This window comes from Molothrus aeneus, chromosome 5 (genome assembly GCF_037042795.1).
Source record: "Molothrus aeneus isolate 106 chromosome 5, BPBGC_Maene_1.0, whole genome shotgun sequence".
NCBI lineage: Eukaryota > Metazoa > Chordata > Aves > Passeriformes > Icteridae > Molothrus > Molothrus aeneus.
In genome coordinates this window covers 25,051,724-25,071,208 of record NC_089650.1, presented here as the reverse complement: position 1 = coordinate 25,071,208, position 19,485 = coordinate 25,051,724, and the positions used below count along the sequence as shown (strand labels likewise).

At 40.9% G+C, this 19,485-nt stretch overlaps 1 protein-coding gene across 1 annotated transcript in view; it reads left to right on the top strand.

The window, feature by feature from the left end:
• Positions 1-3,233: 3,233 nt before the first annotated feature.
• Positions 3,234-19,485, top strand: part of ELK3 (ETS transcription factor ELK3) — a 34,653-nt gene continuing 18,401 nt past the window's right edge. The window contains exon 1 of the mRNA XM_066550191.1: positions 3,234-3,566. The gene's annotated coding sequence lies outside the window, so the exon portion shown is untranslated. The remainder of the gene's footprint in view (positions 3,567-19,485) is intronic.

Here is a 19,485-nt window from a genome sequence, read left to right as displayed (position 1 = left end):
AACTTTGTTCTTGATAATTACATGTGATTATAAGCATCTATGTACACTTAAGGAAAATTGTATACCACAAAGTGACATTACAATTATATAATTTAATTTAATAATTTTATTATGGAGGGACTCAAGGCTCAGAGTGAAATTAGACTAAAACCTAGGCCAACCCCTTTATGAGTCTCAGCCTGAAGAGCTTTAAACAGAGATCTAGAGGACAGCAAATCTACCTTTACTTTTTTGTTTCCTTCTCTCAGATTGTTTAATTACAGCAGCACATGAGATTTATGAACAGTTTAAAAATGCAGGAGAAACAATCTGAAAAGACAGACAAAGCCTGGTTTCTTAATTGATGTAATCTAATAAAATGAGGCAGAATTATAGTCACTATTCTTAGGAATGCTTTGGGGCAATTTTTTCAGCAGGAGTGGTTTATAAATACAGGCTCTCTTACAAATCACACTGTCTCTGGGTAAACAGAGACATCCTGGGTGCATATGTTTGTTCAAGGATTGCCTGAACCCATCAGATTAGGACTTTCAGCAGCAGTAACCTGCCTTACTGGTTGAAGGGAGCTGTCTCAGTTAAACTTAGTCCTTTGGGAGTACAACAGCTGTTGTCTGGACCAAATCTGAGCAAGGAACAACAATTTCCAAAGCTAAACCCTAAAGATTTTCATAGCTTGAGGACAGAACTAAGGCTTCACAGTTAACAGTTGTAATGATATCATGTGCTGATGAATGGATGTGAAATGAGGCACAGAAGCTGACTAGTGACTTTGCTAAAAATATAACCAGCATTTTAATAACTATGTCAACTGACAAGTTTTTTGAAAAACAGAAGAAAAAAGCTCCTACACAACAAACACATACTGTTTTCCTCATTCATCATCTTGTATTTTTTGCATCAGATAATTCTTAAGGTTAACTCAAAGTGTAGATTAATCAAGTCAGGCAGATATTGCAGAGGAGAGTTTCAGCAATCATTCTGTAAAGCACAGTGTTTTTATCAAGACATAGATGTAGCTTCCAAAAATACTTTTGCTATGACATCCATAGTGCTATGACCAGTAGCCCCGGCCAAAAGCTCCCATTTTCTTCCACTTCCTGCAGAGCTTTCTGAATTGCTTGTGTTTCCAACACATCCTGGTGTCTTCATTCTGTTAAACGAGTTCTGCACTTTTTACTCCAGATTTTGCAGTGTAATTATGAAAAGCCTTCATCCAGTAGTCATCTGACCTCCACCACGGCAGCCTTATTTAGTTTTCTTACCTCACTAGATTAAAAAAAGTTTTGCGTTGCAAAAAAACACACACATAAAAAAATGGTGCTGTAAACAGATACAGCATAGGAAATTGGAGGAAAAAAAGGTTTTAAACATATTTCAGAGACATAGTGTTATTTGTAGAAGAAAAGAACTTGTACTGTTTCTGAGAGTTTGTTCTCTCAGGTCTCCACACCAACAGCTGGTCAAGGCAACTGTGGTATATCTGCTTCACCTCTTGGTCAGAAAGACAATAAAAGATAAATGTAGAAGATGAATACTGGTACTCCCAGCTGTCAGTCCAGCGTTTCATTTTGATACCATACAAATTTCTCTGACTGCCCTGTTTGCAAAACTGTGTCTTCAGCTGTAGTTCCCTAATAATCCTCACAACTTAAACTAGTGCTAGCAGCAAGGACTTTATCCACTGTACATTTAATCTAGGAAATATACTATCCAAAATTAAAGATTTCAATGCTTCTTTATTTAGAAAACACAAAATGAGGCTTTATCAGACCTTGTATCTCTATTCTGAAATTCAGAATGACTTCCAAAAAGGAATGATTTAAGAAAACTAACAAAGTTCCATTATTTGGTGTGCTGGTACCCAGCTATTCTTGCTCCTCTATGGCATGTTAGAAGACAAGAAGGAAGAAACCTGATGGACTTCCTCAAGAGACTGAATTTGATCCTATACCTCTGTTCAGATGCTATTGACTGATGTTGCTGCTGTGACAGTTTCTTTAACTCCATCCAAACATACTTGTGTTCCCAATGACATTGCAAGCAACAAACCAATAGAGTGATAAAAAATAATCACAGCTTCTATGTCAGTGCTCATCAAAAACAGTCTGAATAGAAGTTACAGTGCTGGAGTGATAAACCTCATTACTATTAAAAGAAATAGCAGTATTGGTTTTGAAGTATTTTGCCTTGAACATCACTGATGTTCTAGGCAGACAAAAGATAATGTCACTCACCCTGAAAATTTCCAAATAAAGTTATAAATGCTGATATATGAGACACAAGAACACACAAAATTTATGTAAACTCCCAATACTGGAAATGTGTCCCATTTAATAAATCCAACCCAATAGTTTATATCTGAGGTCTACAGCTTGAAGGTAAAAACCTAAACCTCAATCAGCTGCCATAGATCTGACTCTTGAGATGTGATGTGGAGCTGCAAGATCCAGCTTGTGTTTGATGATTTGCAATAGGAAAAGGGGAAATAATTTTAAACTAAAAGAGCATAGGTTCAGACTGGATATAAAGAAGATGTTTTTTACAATAACAGTGGTAAGGCACTGGCACAGGTTTTCCAGAGATGTGGAGGTGCTCCATTCCTGGAAACATTCAAGGTCAGGTTGAAGCAGTAGCTCTGAACAACCTGATCAAGCTGATTATGTCCCTGCTCGTTGCTAGGGAATTGGACAGGACAACTGTCAATGGTCCCTTCCAAACCAAATAAAACAGTTATTCCGTGATGCTATGATTTGAGTGCTCCTTGATTTTTAACATGTCATTTCCCTCGACTTAAGTTGCTGTACCATGTTGCACGGCTTCTGTACTTTTCTGTCCCTGCGAGGTTCAGCTTGGGAGGGTGGCCAGCGAGTGTCCAGCGAGCTACTGCATCCCACCAGCCCCTGAGCCCGCAGTGACCCCAGCACAGGTGCCCAGCGCTCCCCTCCACGGTGACCTCAGCCCCAGCACGGTGGCACCAAGGCGGCCGTCTCTCCCGGGCCAAAGCCGTCACCATCCTCCGGGATGGCCAAGGGGTTCACAAGCATCTCCCCGGGGAAACGCGGGTGCATTTTGGCCCAAGCAGCTGGGGCGGCCGGCGGGAAGCTCCTCCCTGGGGGTGTAGCACAGGAAGGGGTGGCGGTCGGGGGAGTCGCGGAGCTCCCGGCGAGCCGGCGGAGTCGGCGCTGCCCGCTGTACTATGCGTGTGTCTTGTGTTACAGCCATGCTGCACATCGGCGGCCAGAGCGAGGGGCGCGGGGAGGAAAAGGCTGTTTACACAGACTGCAAACCGCCCGGGGAATAGTGCGGGAGAGGAAGTGAGCCGGGCCGCTGTCTGCCTGCCCCGGCTTCCTGCTCGCTCCCTCTCACGGGCAGCGCTCGCACACACACACACACACACACACACCGGCCCGAGGGGGGGAAAAAAGGAAAAAGGGAAAACAAAATCAGGATCTCATTACTAGAGCAACAGAGAGCCTGCAGAAGACTGTCAGCATGAAGAATCAGGGAATTTTACTCAGCTCCCTCTAGACTACCAGGAGAGAGCGGAAAAGTCCCCCATCCGCTGGGTAGGTACAAGTGCTGCTGCGCCCGCCCCGGCTCCCGCAAAGTTTCGGGGGCTGCGGGCAGGAGAAGGGGAGGCCGCTGGTGGGGTGGCAGCAGCGGGGACAGCCCGCGGGAGGGAGGTGAGGCTGCCGGACACCGCGGGAGGGGGCTCGGAGCCCCGCACGGGGCCGGGGAGCCCAGGGGTCCTGCCCCGGGTCGGGCCCGGGCAGCGCGGCGGTAACGAGGCGGGGGCCGGCAGTCGGGGGCCGGGATGCCCGAGGGAGCTCCCGCCGCCGCAGGGGCCCCCGCCCCGGTGGAGGGTTTCCCCGGGGGCCCCGCTGCCCCCCGGGAGCTGCGGGTGCAGGTGAGGGCACGGGCCGTGTGTGTTTGTGTCGGGGGCAGATGCCGGAGGGTGAGGAGCGGCAGGGTCGGGAAGGAGGCGCCGGGGGTCGCGGGGAGCCCCGGGACCCCGTTCCGCCCGCAGCCCCTCGGCGGTGCCGGGGCGTTGCGTGTCTCGCTCCCCGCGGTGCGGTGCCGGCTGGCGGTGCCGGGGGCCGCCTCCTCCCAGCGTTATCCCGGCTACGGCGTTCGGGGGCCGTCCGGTGCCTGTCAGGGCGGCGGGGGCGCCGCGGGGTCTCCGGAGGCGCTGCGAGGCCGAGCGGGGCCGCGGAGGGCGCGGGGGGAGGGAAGGGAAGGCTCCTGCAGAAACTGCAGAAGGGGCTTTAAAAAAAGGGGGAAAAAAAAAAAAGTGTCGGGAGAGTTTCTGGCTTGTCTGGAAACAGCAAGACTAATTGCCATGCGCTTCCGGTTTGAAACTGGCAGCAGACAACATCTTGAAAATGAGTCACTGCAGCTCACAAAGAAACTCTGTGGTTTTCTCCCTCTCAGGTTTATGTATTTGCTCCTTTTTACAGTTTCCTTTGTAGTCTTCTGCCTTTTCCCCGGACCTCCCCCCACCTTCTTTTCTTAGCCACCCCCTGCCCCCCGACCCCTTTGGCCGACGTGGATAGTTTCCACCACCAATTGAAAAAAAGAAAAACACAAAAAATGTTTGTAAGGGAAGGGAAAAAAAAAAAAAAAGAGAGAGAGGGAGAAAGGGAGAGAAAGTGGAGAGTTGTTGTTGGATCTGGCTTTGCTGAAGGTTAGAGGGACTCTGATGCTGCAGGGGGAAAAAGTTCCCTGAATTTTCCACTGGCTGCAGGAAGAGAGCCCATTTAGTCATGGCTAAGTAATGTCTGCACACACACCAACTAATCTCATTAGGAGTTTCCGTTCCCTAACACAGGAGGGTTTTGTGAAGCTCTGTCAGCCTTTCTAACGTTGCAGTTGAAAGGGAGACAAGTTACATCTTTATTTACTTAGGAGTGTAGTGCTATGACAATTTTATATAATGTAGCATCTTTTAGGTCATGAGGACTCCAAAAGTCAATCGTTGCATTTCATTTCAAGCCGAAAGTCGTGATTCATCTCGTATTTTGCTCATACAGACTTTTCAATTATTTCAGATTAATTTATGCATAAATATTTCCATCGGGTGAAGCATATAAATGGGGTAGCAAGATGTCTCTGTTGTGATAAACATGTTCTGTGCATGTCTGACAATTGCATGTAATTGCAAAGTTAAAAAATGTTGAGCCAAGATACTGAGGTGATGGCCATATTTGAAAAATATATTTACCCACATAGCTTTCCTGGGGTGGTGCTTTTCGTATGTAGTTTTGAAGTGATTTTATACATACCAGTTTTGATTTAGTGGTTTGTGTAATTACTTTATGATGATTTGCTTTCATAATGGTCATGAAAGAAGTCTATGTTCAGAATTACAAAGATTTTTGCCATGCCCCAGCAATCTTTAAATTAGAAGCAATAACTTTTTGCGGGAAAAAAAAGTCTGAGCAAACAAAGAAAATGGATTCTTGCTTGCAAGTGGATTTTAGCTGAAGGAAATGTCAATAAATGAGAATAAAATTGTATGCATTAGGACGTAACACCAAGCTACTTACTTGAATTATCATGTGATAGCATTAAACTAATTTGCAAATATTATGCAAAAAAATAGTGCTTGCAGTATATCATGTGTTTACCTCAGAGGATCTGCAGTGTTTCTTGCACTTCCTATGTCCAAGTGGCACAGAAAAGTTCTTCATTAACATCATTTCACAGAGGACTTTTATTAGTGGATTAGTGACACAATCTCCAGACACAGATGTCTCTTGATTTTCTCGCAAGGCAGTGAAGAATTTTTAGAATAGTGTACAAACCAGACAATGCCTAATCTCTGTCTCAATCAAATGCAGCCATCAGGAAGCAAGGGATTATTTTTCAGTTTTGGAGGTTTATTTCTTTTGTAAAATTCTCAGTTTTAGAGAAAGAAGTGCAATACTGAACATAGTGTTCAAAAACCTGTTGAATATGTTATGGAGCAGTTAGTGTGGTGTTCAGCACCAAAACTTACTGAGGAGTGTTTCCTGGCTCTCACTATCTCTCTCAGAAATACAGACAATAAATTGCTCACTTATTGTGTTAAATATTGCTGGAATTTCATGTGCTGTCTACTGAATCAGAGTAGATGAAGCACACACATTCCTACATACTTACATACATATATATATGTAGTTTATCCACACTATATTTGTTTTGTGTGTTGTGTTTGTTCGAGATACGTGTAAAACATTTTGATGTCCTCAGGAAAACAGATGTAGTAGTAGTGTACTTCGTGTTTTGTGTTCTGTGAATTTGAAAGGCTGAATGAGAAGTAATCTATAGATGTGTTAAAAATACAACAGTTCTGAATGGAATAGAAAAAAAATATCCAGATATCATGTCATGCATGATAGTTTTCACTCAAATAATAAAAAAAGTATTAAAGGTGCTTTTATTGTAAATATAATTTTATTCTTCACCTGTCTAAAAATGTGTTAGGAGTATATATTGTCTGCTCAGTGTTACAATCATTGCTTACAGCTTGATTTTTCCTAATCAGGTCTGTGAGTTGTTCCTAAAAAGAAAAATCCACTGTCTTATATCCTTTCTGATATCACTGACTCCACCTAGATGCAACAGCTGAAATAAGCAACTCAGTCTCAGGGGAGAAACTCAGCTTCAGCCTTCCTTGTAACTGTTTATGACACCACACACATGGACACTTCCATATGTAGAAACAAAAGTGTATTTTGTTGTATTCATTAATGGTTCTCAGTGCTTACTGATTCACAGTTGTTCTTTGCTCCTGCTACTTAATGTTATTTCATTAAACTTAAGCCATAGGAAGAAATCAAGTATATCACTCCAAAGACTGAAGTATTTCCCATTTGCTGTGCATAAAATTCAATTATGTAAACTTTGCCTCCTTCATGTAGTGCTCTTCTTGGGATGGAGGTATTCATGACAGAGTTATTCTTAGGGGCGGCTATTATTGGTCAAGTGAACACAAATATTGGTCAAAAACTGGTTCTGAAAGAGCACAGAATGAAAGTCAAGATGCACAGAGCTTGTTGCTTGCTCTGAGGCTCATATATTTGCATGTAGGAAGGTAGCTATGTGCAACACAGACATGGAGGTCCTTGAGCTGTACAGAAAGTACAAATCTTAGCCTTGGGAAAGCAATCACATCACAACATGTTGCTTCAGAAGACAGAAATAGGTATCAAAATAAACAGACATTTGGCTACTAAAGATAAGGGAGAGCAGGATAAGGGTGGGAGCACCAACACATAGTTACTTGTGATGCATGTATTTATTAAAAAGGATTTTAACTAGTGAGTTGGTGACATAATTTAAAATTTGTAAGTTCATGTAGTTACCATTATCTCTCTGAGTGGTTCTCTGCCATAATGCTAAATAATCTAAGATAATAAAGAACTGATAAATGAGCTAGTACTTCCTATAAAGATATGTCAGGTTGAGCTCCTTTGTACAATGAGGTGATTTATCAGTCCGTGGCTTTCTTCTGGTGGAGATGGCTTCCGTGCACGGCACGCCTGGGTGCTGCTGCTGGAATCCATTTTGGAGCTGTGGCTCTGATTATAGGACAGTTATCCTGGGCCAGTTTCAAAGAGCACTGTTGGTTTGGAGCTGCTGTCTGTGCTCGCTGACCACACCCAGAGGCTCCTGCCACAGGCTGGCCCTGATGGGCCTGTGGACGTCGCCTTGTATCCTTGGATTGATTCACCCCAGCGTTCTCCTCGGCGTTTCCCACAATGGGGAATCTCAATATCTTGAATCATTAGACAGATGTTTACTTCATCCGTGGCTTGTTAAATGAATCAACGAGGATTCTGGAGGCTGTTGAGAGCTCTTGAAAGACCAAATACATTCGTTCTCATGTTGAAGAATGAATGATTAAAGATTTAGTCATGATTTTGAGGAGAATGTCAAGGTGTAGGCACAGGAAGTCCATCTCACTGCACCACAAAATACAAGGCTGCATGGATGGAAATAAAGCAGATGAAGCACAAAGTGCCTCTCAGCTGTGCACTTCAGAAAAATAAATTCATCTTTGTCCTTAAAACTTTCTTTAACACACTGTGATTTTATGTGCCAGCAATTGTATCACATTTCAGGTTCTTACGGGTTTGTTGTTAAGAGTGGATTTTAATTTAAAAGCTCTTTGAAGGACACTTTCAGCTTTTCCAAAAGCAAGAACTAAAGAAAACACCTGACAATGAGCATGGGTACAAAAATATCACAAAGACACTACTTGGCAGCTAATTCAATGCCAGTTACTAACTGTATAGTCAGTTCTGCATTTTAATTTTTTTATGAATACTGTGGTAAAAGTTTTTTTGCACTACCAGAATGTACCCTGGAGCTGTCGATCTGCTTGATAGGTGTGATTCCTGGGTAGTATCTCATATTATACCAGACAACTAAATATTTAAGTAAGATTTTAAAGTTATATGGCAGCTAAGAATATAGGAGGCCAATTTTACCATGCCCTAGGCAGGTACAGCTCAGCTGAAAATGATAGGGGATTTTTTTACTGTTAGGGAGTTCTCAACACCATGTCTGATTTTCGGCTGCTTGCTCAAGTGGCATTGCTGTGATTGTCTACAGCACTGAGGCTTGTCCTTCTTGTATCTGTGGATCCATAGTTGTTTCTGAGCAGTTGTGCCCACAGTGGTGGTGCTGCAGTGTTTCTGCCTCACTGTCAGGAGAAAGGTCCACTGACCCCACATGCATGGGCCGAGTGTTGAAAACCGTTCAAGTGTATGATGGCAGTTACAGACAGGACACCTATGGACTTTTGAGATAAATATCAATCAACTATGTAAAGAAAGGTTTTTGAAGACTACAGCATGTGATCTGTCCACATCTGAGCAGTTAGATACAGCTCAGGATCTTCAGGACAAGAGTCTCTGTAGGAAGCCACAAACTTACTTTGTTTTGATCTTTTAAAGTGCTTAGGCATGAATTTACTTTTGAGTGTGCCAGCACTTCTGTTAATGCACTGAGACTAGGTGCATGTTAAATGTAACTAAGGCACTGCAGTGGCTCTTTCTTGCTCTGTGAAGGGTCCTCCTAGTCCTCCATAGCTCTAAATTTTGCAGTGTCAGGATGTACTGTGTGAGTGATACTGCCCATTCCATGGCTTCCCCCAGACCTATTTCAGAGAGTCACTCCAGTCATGTCTGTGTCTCTGCTTTCCCATTTACTACCCAGTATTTGAAGATTCAGAATGTAACTTGGATGATCTTTGCAAATACCATGTTTACTACATGTTAATGTGTTTTGGCTCTTGTGCAAGCAATACTGTCTTAGTTTTTTGAGCTTTAAAGTATACAATTTTCTTATCTTGTGGCTCCTAACATGAAGATCATTTGAAATAGCATAAGGAGAAAACTCATGTCTTACACATTGTCTTTTATTTTTCATTGTTATTAAATTATGTAATGAATAATACATAATTTTTTATTAATATTACCAGTCATGCAAAATTGGTAAAAGTTTTCTAGGCTCTAACCTAAGTATTAAGTCCAAAGTCCCATTAATACTGTTTTACACGATGGCTCTTTTTCTGAAAATATTAGTGAACGAGCAAAAATGTTTATGTAAAAGATGCTTTTGCAGTTGTACACAAAAGGGTAGACTTGGACTATAGCCTTCATCTAAAGGATCTAAATGTTTTCAATCAAGTGTCCTCCTATAAGTTTCCCATCCTTATTTTGCAACACAGCTGATAGTTCATCTGGAAAACAGATTTCTATTTCACATCCATTTGCCTCTAATGTGGTGACAGCACCTCTTTACTATGTCTCTGTATATTTCTCCTTTTAGTTGTTGTTTTTTTTTAATGAAAAATGATCAGATGTGTTTCAGTTTAGGCTTTTTGAGAAGGAAGCTAATGTGTGTTGTTGTTTTTAAATGTTTATGTTGTGGTAGTGTTGAGTGGCCTTTGCTGTATCAAGTCACAATACAGCATAAACAAAAAAATTTATAGACTGAAGTACCACTATTATCTCTTCCCAGCAATTAACAGTAATTCATGTGAAGAAACAATCTTTAAAAAGCATTTAGAAAATAAGAACAAATTCCTTTTGCAGCTCAGTTAGTTAAATCTGGAGAAAGTTGACTACCTTCAGAGAATTTCTTCCATGCTACACTAACATAGCTGAGATGGGAATGTGGGTTTGGATTCTGGATATAGACTTCTGTGAAGTCTGGTGACTCAGAGCAGACTCAGAGCAAGTGGCGTGTGTGGTCAGTTCAGCAAACTGTGAATGTGCAATAGGGCTGGCACAGAAAGTATGACTGCAGCACTCACTCCTTCAGGACTGCCACTTCAGTGATAAAAACCCTTACAGAACAGAGCAGTTGGATTCCCTGGGAGCAGGGCACAATAATGCTGACTGTGCAGTCTCATCCAAGTTGAGAAGAAGGAATAGAGTCTTTGCATTTTATTTAAATGTGTAATTTTATACAGAATTCAATAGGACACAGGATTCAATAGGACAGGATATAAGTCAAAATAGTGGCTGTTATGTATCCTGAGCAGCAGAGACATTGACAAACCACTTGGTGCATTGATGGCACTTCTAAACATGTGCAATCTGAGCACTCTGCATACAGCAAAGTTTGCTGTAATCATTGGAATAGTGTCTCATTTCTCTCTCATTCATAGTTTGCAGCAGCTGTGAGAATTAGTTTAAGCACACAGGAGACAGTACAGGGCAGTGACAAACAGCTCTTCTCCTGGCTGAGATCTCATGTATTCCACGATGCATTCTGTGGGGTATCCCAGTGTTTAATGAATGAAGTTAGGTGAAACATGTAGGTCCTTCCTTGTTGGTGTAGTAGGCAAGTGAATAATGTCAGGAGATTAAAATATTTTAGTTGGGTTTTGGTTTAGCTTAGTGCATGATAAACACACAGAACTTTGATTAGCACTGAGAAGAATAGCAGATCTTTGAGATTTTTATGTGTAAGAATAGTTATTAATTTATGTTTTTACTATGAGATAATAAAAGTACAGGCCTTGACTAGTGCTGTGACTCGTTGCTCATTTTTTTATGGCTAAGGAACTTACATTGGCTTGTGCTCCAAAACCTACTGCTATAGATCTAATGTTTTGGGAAGAGACTGTCCAAGTAAAATGATTCCATATTTGTAGGTTACCATCTGCTGAATTCTTTACACCATTTTTGGTATAATGCTATAACTGACTCGCCTTGCAACATGACAATATGCAGGTAAGCCTGAATGTTATTTAATAGTTCAATGGCTCATTCTGCTAAGTCAGCAAATTCTGAAAATCCAGTTTGCATGGTAAGGCAAGTCTGACTACCAGTCTATGCTGCAATGATCTTGCTGTACTTCAGGGTTCATGAAAATTGCCAGCCACCTTGGTTTTCCTTAACAGAACTCCAACCGCTGTTGCCTGTCCTTTTGGCCAGTTTCCTCTCTGCTCACAGCATGAAAAAGACCTGCTTTTTTATCTGAGTTTTAGTCTAGGAAAAATCAGTGGCAAGGGGAAGATTAGTTTAAACATCTGAATATGAAATGTATTAAAGCAGCATTTGAGACAGCAGATAGTAATAGTACACAATTTAACATATTAGAGCCACTGAATAATTACAAAGAATTTGGTCTGTTGTTGCAAAATTGAAAATTTTAGTACTTCGTTTAAAGAAGGGAGTACAGATAAAGCGTTTACATTTGGGAGTAATCATCTCTTGATATATTAAGTAAACTTTCAGAATAGCTGCTGTTCCTGGAGGTTGGAACCTCTGCTTCTTCAGCTCTGGAAACATCAGAAATTTTATATAGGACAGTCAAGTAATCATGATCTGTGTCCTACTGATGCCGACAAAAATATAAGAGGAAGTCATATGGGAAAAATAAACATACAGGACTGGTTTTGAAAGCAGGAGTCCCTCAGATTGCAGTGTAGCATGCTGCCAGCCTGCCACAGATGTGCACCACATGAGCAGACAGAAAGCAGTGTGAGGAGTCTGCACTCATTTTATGTCTGTCCCAAGGTGAAGGGTTGGAGCCATTACAGATTTATGTAGTTTTGTTTATGGCTAGCTTTAGAAATAATTGAGCAGGTTATTTTTTAAGCCTTCACAGGGAAGCAACTAGCCATGTTTCCTCCTGCTAAGGGCTTTTACTCCAGTGGGATTAAAGCTGTTTCTTGAACTGCATCCTTACAGAAAATGTGCAAACACTGGTGTTGTAGAGGCGGTGTCATCACACCTCTGTTTGGCAGGCAACCAGTCCTTTGTTTTATTAGTTTGGAGAGTGCAGAACTTTCTTCCTTTGGACATTTGCCTCCGCTTTTCTTTGACTTAGGTAAAAAAATTAAAAACTGCAAACACTGTATTACCAAATGTACCTACTTGAAGCATTACTGGACATATGTGTGAGGTGTGAGTACTTTCTTCTCTGTGGTGGAACTTGATGTTATCCCTTAATATTTTGCGAGATTTTGCTGCTGTCTCTTTTGTGTTGCTTTTAACCACAGGAGTCTGTTTATTTTTTTTAAACGTGCTGGGCCATAAGAGTGGGTATCATTGCTTGAGAAGGAGACCTTGTAAATTTTTACTGTAAATAATCTTTTTAATTACAATTTAAAATAAAAAGATGACTGTTACGCCGGAGTAGCAGAGTAGTCATACCTTGTATGACTCTGTTGAGTAGATCGTCCTGCAAAAGCCTCTGTGTTTTTTTGGTACATCCTTAAACCAGTCTGTGTTTGTGTGGCAATATTACTGTAGTTTTGCAGTAAATTGGAACTTGTGCGCTGGGGCACCCCTGTGGCTTTCTCTAATGTTTCCACTGGGTGGTGCTGCAGGAATTCCTTTTTTTTTTTTTTTTTTTTTTTCGCTTGAATCTGCATTTCCCAGAAAGACGCCTCTAAAATATAATAGGAGGAAGTCCTGATTTAGAAACTTTTTGCAGTTTCAACACAATGGAAGGACTTGGAGGATGCTCTGACAGGAAATGTCCTGGTTGCTGGATGTGGAAAAATTACCAGCATTCTGTATCATACACACAGTTGGTTCCCTAAAGTGTCCTGGGTATGGATTGCACCACTAGTTAGATTTATTACCTTTAATAGAGAAAGTTCTGCCTCAAATGAAACCAGGTATATTTACACACTTAGTTCAGAGCTTATTTTTTCAAGCCCAATTAAATTAGCAGTAAAATCTCCTTTGATGAATATATGAAAGCTTTCTGAGTAAACAATGAATATTTGTTTTTTCTCTTTTCTGGCAGAATCACTAACTCCTCACCAACCACATCCTATTTATCACCCTTGAAACATCTCTGTTGAGAAATAAAGTGTTAGGACTGACTCAGCTTTTTCTTTCAAATAGTTCTGAGTAAACATTTGGGCAGATTTGGCAATTGTCTTTAACCTCTCATGATATAGTCATAGTTATACAGATGAATTTTCAGTGAAAAATGTTATGGCTGACTAGTTTTTAAATTATTTTAGGAAAGTTTCTTTTGTTGACCGACACTCCTGCTTCTGTAATTAGAAGAAAAACATGTACTTCAATTTTTAATAAAAAATGAAAAATAGAAAAAATGAAAAATAGAAAAAATGAAAAATAGAAAAAATGTCCTAGAGGATTTATAAGCTCTTAAACTTTTCATATTGACATTCACTTTAGAACTGTGTTTAGGGTGTATATAGACACTACCTTGTTCTGTATTTTGTCTGTTTGTACTCTTGGTATTTTATATAGCATGGAATTTATATATGGAATTCTTTTGCCAATTTCCAGCAAAAGTTTTTTTTTTTTTTAAATTAATTTGTAACTGTTTCTTTTCTAAGTGTTAATGGACTTTAAAATTAATTTAGTTAAGTAATAAAAAATCTCCATTTCTATTATTGAGAAATGGTGGTTAAAAAATAATGGCAAAACAGTCACATTCTTGCACATGGTATTGCAGCAGTCCTCTCAAGGGTTAAAATGAACCTGAGACACTTAGAAAAATAAAACCAGAGCTGCTATTACAAACTGGGACAGATGTAGGAGGCCAGGTTTCCTGTGGCCCATTTTCCAGTTTCCTGGCTGCAACCTGCAGAAATAAAGGAAGCCAAATGCTAACGTGAATGAGAAACTAACAATGCCCCACGTCACGCTGCTTGGAGAAACGTGCTGGGCAGAATTGGGATACAAAACCAGAAAATGGACGTACAAAAAATGTACACACATTTTCCAGAGTAGCTGAAATGGTAAAAAAGGCATCTGTTACTGAGAAATGCTGTGTGCTTGCAAAAGCACCCACGTGCCTGTAAGGGAAATGTAAGTGGAGGTGTGTGCCTGCTGTGATGGGGCATTCAAGAAGGAGCTGGATCTTTTGCAGCTGCTTTGGCTACAGAAGGAATCAGCAGTTTCTTCATATGCTAAGGGAAATTAATTTCCCTGCCTTGACTCAGCCTCTTAATCCTTTTCACATACACATCTGATCACCATCTTTCTGTGACTACCTACATGGCATAATGCTGGCTAACACCTTTTATGTCTTCCTGATTTAATTGGTCACCAGCTGGTTATTTGCAGCCTCTGGGCACCCCAGCCAGGCTGTCCCACTCAGCTGTCCCTCGTCTGCCCCAAATCCCGGGACCTGGTTTATAGCTCAGGCTCCCAGATGTTCCTTTGCAGACCCTCTAAAGCAAAAGGGACTGGTTTTGTTCCTAATGCCTGGAGGGGTTCCTAGTTTTAGCCTTCAAAACTTGTTCAATCAATGTTGATTGTCCAGGATCAGCAGAAAAGGCTGTAGGGGAGCTAACATGAAGAAAAAAATGCAAGTAGGAAACCTGGACTACTTCGGAGAGCAGAGCTGTGTTACATCTGTAACATAGTTGTGTGAAAGCTAAGGACCTCTGCAGAAGTCCTGAATTGCTACAGAGCTGATTTCCAGCTTTTTGCCTTTTATATGTGGCTGTTCCTATGCAAGAGTCCTACAAAACTTAATGCTTCAAGGACTATCCTGCTTATCTCACAGTTCATGTCATAAATCTTTCCAGTACTGAGATTTTGGTTAGCTGGATTTGTCTCTGAGCCTCCTGGTTTTCTACCGCTTTGACTTAAAGATACCTTGCTTATTTGTTTTATTTTGCCCAGCAGGTTAATAAATGTATTTTTGGATCTTAATGCCACCTTACTGACTGACATTTTATCACATGGAATTTCATATGTATTGTCTGTTAAAAAATGAAAAAGCTTATGCAGCTCATCAGCACATATATGATCACATCTTAACTATTTCTAGTGCAACTTGTATAATGTTTTCATAGTGGTTTTTTCATGCTGGTTGGAGCCAGTCTTCATATGCTAAAGGGGGAGAGAGTATTTGGCATGTAGGCCCCTTGCCTAAGTGAGGAATTTGGGTGGACCCTTTACAGGAATATCATCTCTCAGACAGGACACTTTGCTCGATGGATGTCTCTATCCATTTCCATTATCCTCTTCAGGGAGAGCTTATGGTGTTGACTCCACTGCTGCTCCAAGTTTGGGCATTTCTGTTAGGCCCTCAGTTTGGTTGAAATAGGAGCAGAATTACCAGCACAGATACTCTGATTTGCTGCCTTCTGGCATCAGACCTAAACTTACAATTTGGTGTGTGGAGGGCGTGGTGTATCACGGTGATCATGCAGTTGCTAGGGTTTGTGTGGGGGGAAGCATGTTGCAAGGAATGTAAATTGCTAATGCAGATGATGTCAGTGTGGTTCCCTGTCACAGCTGCCAGAGAAACGGATTTTCAGAAAACTCAGTCCTGAAATAACATTTTGCTGTCTAACACAGCATTTCCAAGTATAATTTCTTCTAACTATGCCCGTGATTATTTGCATGAGCAGTAGTGGAAGTGATCACAAAATAAACTTACTAGGCTATCTAGGTCAGGTCAAACTAGCAAATTTTGTTTCATGGCTTAGAAAGCATGTTTGACTGTCAAATGCATTGTATAAATATTTTAAAAATGGTAAGATGGCAAAATCAGATATGTCAGAGTTAATGGATTAAAAAATTGACTCTTTTGTCTGTATGAATTTTGATTAGGCTTTCCGTGACACGGGGTATATGTTTCTAACATAGGTTGTGTTTCTCATTCTGTACCATTGATACATGTGACTATCTAAATAAGGGTTTTTTAAAAACTATTTTTTCTGCTAATCCATGTAATTCAGTATGTGGTTCCATGTATTATTTATTGCTCTGCATTCAAATCTTGTACTGAGCACAGAAGTAAGAGGAATATTTATTATTACTATTTAATAGTAATAAAGAGTTGAATGAAATGTGGTCACTGTAGGAAGTGACCACATCCTAACAACCCTTTCTGTCAAAGTAAGGCAAGACACTGAATTCCCTTTGAGTCAGTAAAAATTCAAAAGAGTTGGAAAATACATAAATGAAATATAATGTTTTCTGAAGATCTCCAACTCCTCACAGTCATAATTTATTATGACTTTTAATACAGGTACCAGATTTTTGGTTGAATTACATATCTTCTAATAAATCCAATACATCTGTGTCGTGATTCTCTTGCTTGACCACTCAAATGGGGCACAGGTTAAGCCCTGTGTGGCCATTCTGTCCTCCCAAGGGGACAGTTAGTGCCTTGTGGAATTCAAAACAGTTCCCATTGAGAAAGGCAGGTTAATAAATCTGTTGGCCTGATTGGAAATTAAATATTTTGTATCAGTTATAAAATCCTGTCACTGCAGAATCTTAGATTTTTCTGTTGTTGTGGGCCGAATGGGAATTTGCCATGGGCAGAATGGGAGCTTCAGACAAAGTTTATTAGAGAAGCCTTCTCTCTGAGTCATGGGGTGCAGAAGGGACCCCTTTGCTTTCCAAACTCCTTCTCAGAGAGGAGTCCAGGCAGAGGACCCTCCTACAACTATTCCCCTGCAAATCACATTTTACAGAATGGAAATGAGATTAACACCAGTTTACCAAATTCAAGAAATCTGAGATTTTACTTCACCATATATACTTAGACCAAGGCTTCTGTTATAGGTAGTTACAGCTGTGAATAGTCAGTGTGACTCAGACCTGCACACCTCAAGTTGGGTGGTTAGAAGAGTAGACCATACAATTAATGATCAGCTGAAAATGTAATTAGCATGATTTGCCACTTGTAGGAGTGATACATACAGTTGCTGTACAAGCAATATGGGAAGCTTTATACAGGAACTCAGTGGCAGATGGAGGGATGAAGCACAATGCAGCATTGAGCTGTTTTAATCTCATTTCTGTAGGGGCAGACTTGGGTCATACCAGTAGAAGATTTATGCATGTACCAACTGAGCACATTGATGCTGAAGTCTGAGGTACACAGGTCCTTGATAAAGCCTCTTCAGAGCCACAGGCTTGGGAGAGTTTGTGGTCAGGCAAGATAGGGTTGTGAGGAGCTGCCTGAATCTAATCCCACCACAGCCATCTGCCCTGGGTCCAGCACCTGGAGTGACCCGCAGAGATTATCCATGGATCTCAGCTGGAATAACTGCCACAAAAAGGTGGCAGAACCCTTTTATGAGATAACCTGATGGGAATCACCCCTCCTTGCTCACCAGGACCTATGGTTTGTGGAGTGAGTGTTCCTGTAGGATTCTCTCACCCAGGCTTGTGCTGTTCATGCACTTCACATTATGCCTGTGGCTGAGTCACCTTGAGTGCCACACTCAGTAGATAAAATGGAATCCAAAACTGTTTACATTTGACAGATGATAAGCATCAGAAAACAGGTTCATCATGGAAAGTGTAGTTAGTACAAAGTTAGCTGCAGATTACCTTGTGAGCTTTCATGGGCAGAGGTCAATGGGGATGGAGCAGGCTGCAGCAAAATGTTCTTCACTGGGCGTTCAGTTCCACCTAACCTCTCTCCAGAGCCATGAGTGCTGAACTTGTACTTTAAGATCTGGGTGAGAGAATTGTGTCTCTGAGGTATTACACTGTTTTGGGTGATGATATGGTGGTGAAGTTTGTATTGGTACTTCCATAATTCTCAACCCTCTTTAGTTTCCTCAGCTGAAGTTCTGCTGACAGGTCTTTGTAGCATAGGACACATTTTAGTACAATTTTGAAGAAAGATATTTATATGGTACTTAAAATTTTCCAGAGCAACAGAAGTTCTGTTTGTGATTTCTTGTTAGGATGAATTTTATGATGCAAGTTAAAATTATGCAGGGTATGGCTGCAAAATATGTGATGTACAGAAAATAGAATTATTTAGGAGGAATATAATTGTATATAAATACACCTTTTTAGCAAAGTCAATTGCAAAACTTGCAAGTATTAGGAAGTATATACATATATGATGTGTATCTGTATATTTATGATGCCAGATTAATAGGGACACTTTATTATCTATGAAGTTATAGATAAATAATCTGTTACAGATGCTAATGTCTGCAAAGAGGGTGTAGTTTAAAGGAACGTTTAAAGGCTGTAAAGCGAGTAACTGTCAGGTATATTTAATCCTAGCTATGAATTTTTTTTCTTGCCTTATTTTATGTGGGAAAGGATTTGTATAAAAGTGCAATGAAGCAAATGCAAACGTTTGAAAGTGCCAGACCTTCCATATAGGCTGTTCTGTTCCAGGATCCCTGACAGTCCTCAGAGCCTCAAATGACCTTTGAAAGGGCTGCGTAGTTATGGTGTCACTCAGCTGGGCATCAGTGGTTTTGTCTTTGTCATTCAGACAGGACTCTCAGTTAATTAGAGAAATGAGGATTTTAAAGAGATAATAAAATCATCATCAATTCTGCCAACCCCTGTTTGGCTAGCTTACTTAAAAATTATTTGCACCAAAACATAGCTCCAAATCCTGTTTTTCCGCAAAACTATTGACGGTGTTCTCATTAACTTTCTTTACACTCGTAACTTAGCTCGCGCAATTTATTTTTCTTTATACTGATGAACCTTATGCACGGTGATGTCCCTCCTGCTGGGCAGACCTGAAGAGGCAGCTGTTCCCGCCGCTCTCCTGTTCCCTGCCGGGGATAGCTGGAAGTCTTGTGCCCTCTTGTGGTACGCACATCCAGGGAAGCGGCAGCCCGCCAGCCTGGCATCCTGTCCGTGTCATCTGCTAGGGCACAAACAACACTGCATTGGGAAACAAAATGAACGAGGGCGCTAAAAATCCTGAGCTTGTCTAGATAAAGACAAAAGTACCCATTGTTTCATGCACACAGGTAACTCAGGTAATAACTAGCCCCATTAGCACCATAGTCAATTAATACCACAGCAATAAATCTCTGTGACATACCATATCCAAGATAAGAATCAGAAGAGGCAAAAAAAAAAAAAAAAAAAAAATTTGATCCAATGATAACATGATGAGGCTGGGAATGTTTTTGAAAGTGGGTGAAAATCTCATTTAATATTTCTGTAGTTTAAAAGGTCAACTTTAGCTGCATCTTCATTAAAATGATAAGTTGTTAGCAGTGATAATGCTCCCAATTTTTAAGTTGTGTATACG